Raw genomic sequence first — 2,500 nt, 5'->3', positions numbered from 1 at the left:
ATCATTAAAATTACATCCATTAAAATAATGGGTTATTATTGAAAGGTTTCAAATTGTGTGAAATAATTCACATTTTAAGGTAGTATATAATGAGAAAGAATGCATCTCGAAAGTTAAAGCAAGTGCCCACACTAGAGTAAAATTTAATAGAAACATTATTTTAAACAATAACAGCATTAAAAAAGTTACATGGGTTGAATAATGTCTTAACCTTTAGGCATTGTTTTCAAGAATAATCTTTTATAAGAGCTACATAGTACTTTTAAATGGTTTATTATTTTAGAATTTTCATTTTTTCACAGACAGTAACTATTAGGAAAACAATTTATATTTTGTTTTAATAGTCATAGGAATTATATGCCTACCACAGTCCCAGGATTTTCTTATTTTACAGGTTACTTTAATAAATACAGTTTTTCGGGATAGCCCTTTTCTGCCTTTGATGTATTTGCAGGAAATATCACACCAGTGGAATGCTACAATATTCCTCCTAATTTCCCTAAGTGAGAGTTCTAAGTATTTTTAGCCAGATTCAATTTTGCCTGCAAATCCACTGGATTGCATTTATAAAGGCAAGTAAAAATAGTAATTGTAAATGAACATCACAGTTGAGTATCAGTAGATGATAGGTTATGAAAAAATGCCAAGGAATCTTTGTTTATTTTCATAGCTCCAATTGGATCTTAAATAAACAGAAAATGAGTAAAATCATAGCTATAGATCTTAGTACTCTGGAGGCATTTTGATTAGGTCTATATGGTGTGTTTATAACCTGAGTTTGAAGTTTACTTTGTTCTATGCAGTTCATTATGTAAACCATAAACAAGAGTAAATACAAAAGTTATGCCCTTCAGATGACTAAGAAACTTCAGTCATGTATGTTTGTAGAGTCCCTTCTAAAAGTGATTTAACACAATGGGTATAGTGGGTGCCTACATAGCTACTTTAGGAAGTATCTACAGAAATATATGTAATAATTTAATAAATAAACATGCAAAAACCTTTGTAAATATCCCTTCCCTTGGTTATGTTTTAACTATATTAATGCAGTTAGATATCTCTGAGGTTATTGAATTTTTTTGTTCTTTCATGAATGTATTTTAGAATGGGCCTTTAAGTTCATTAAGGATTAACATATCTTTTCTATTAAGTTGATGCAGTTTTTGCATTTAATTCTAACTTTCGCTATATTTCAAAACTAAAAACCATAAAGAATATTTATTAAAACAAATTTCACAAGAAGTGAAAAAGTGAAATAATTGTATAAATTTATCTCTACGTGTTGTTATTTAGATGTAAAGTTTTACACAAAGAGTTAAATTACTTCTTATAAGTATAATGAGCTAATCATTGTTGACCAAGATCTCTTGTTTAGAAATATGATTTAAGAGGCAGTGATGTAAACAAAGTTAAATTTTGTTTGCCACGAACTTCTGGCAAAAATGATCTGTTTTGGGAACATAATGTTTACCTTAATTGTTATGTCTTTTGTATTTGATAAAGGTGAGTAGTTTGACTTAAATTAGCCATGTATTTGGCATGAAGGGTTGGTGTTTGAAATGCACTGCAACAAATACTTAATGATACATGGATTGGTGAAATGAAAAAGGATTGATAAACTATAACTAGCATTTATTCCTACCATTTAATTAATGAATATTGGAATATTTCTGAAAGCTAGGATATCCTTAAATTTTAAAGTTTGTAATATAATGGTAGCCACACCTCTGTTAGTATGCTCTGCTATCTTATGTTTACTGAACAGTTAGTTTTTAAAAAAGCCTTTTCCGGATGAATTTCTCTCTCCTTCATTCTTTTCTAATCTTCAAAAATTAGTACTAAATAGTAGAATGTATAATATATGGAGGTAGCATATTTCAGATGTTGTTTTAGATTAACTACATTGAGAAATTATTCTGCATTAGATGTAGAATTTTATTTTGATATTAGGTTTGCAGAATTAATTGTTTGTGTCACTAAGGTCAAAAGAGTTGCTAAAAACTTGATTGCTTTACAGGGTAGATTTGAGCTTGCATTTTGAGCATTCATTAAGTCAGATAATCTTTCTGAATGTTTTATGAGACTATACTGCTTTGAAGGTGTTTCAGGTGATGGTGTTTAAAAACATCTGGTTAGTAGTTTCTTGCTGTCAGTTCGTTTATCCTTATTCATGTAAAACAGAGTATTTGAATAACCATTTAAAAGCTAGAATCCATACATTTTATTTTCAAATTGAAATTGAGAATAGCGACATTTGTTTCTTAAAAGCATGTGACATTTAATAAATAACACCATTATCTGTACTTTTTATAATTTTATTTTAAAATCTTTAACCCTGATAATTTGATCAAGGAAGTGCAAAACCTTTTAAAAGACTGTTTATGTGTAAAGAAATAAATAGCCATGCTAACTCCAGAATTTAAGTCCAGCTGGTCTCATTCTATATTTTCATCTTCTGTTTCTCTGTCCTTATCGAAGTTTTATGTTGACATATGAGTAA

The 2,500-nt window shown here is 28.8% G+C and overlaps 1 protein-coding gene across 20 annotated transcripts in view; it reads left to right on the top strand.

Annotated features, from left to right (window-relative positions):
- LOC105475796 (forkhead box P2) overlaps nt 1-2,500 on the top strand; it is a 600,968-nt gene that overhangs the window by 334,554 nt on the left and 263,914 nt on the right. The window lies entirely within an intron of this gene.

The sequence above is a fragment of the Macaca nemestrina genome, chromosome 4 (assembly GCF_043159975.1).
Source record: "Macaca nemestrina isolate mMacNem1 chromosome 4, mMacNem.hap1, whole genome shotgun sequence".
Taxonomy (NCBI): Eukaryota; Metazoa; Chordata; class Mammalia; order Primates; family Cercopithecidae; genus Macaca; species Macaca nemestrina.
This window is presented reverse-complemented; position numbering and strand designations above follow the sequence as displayed.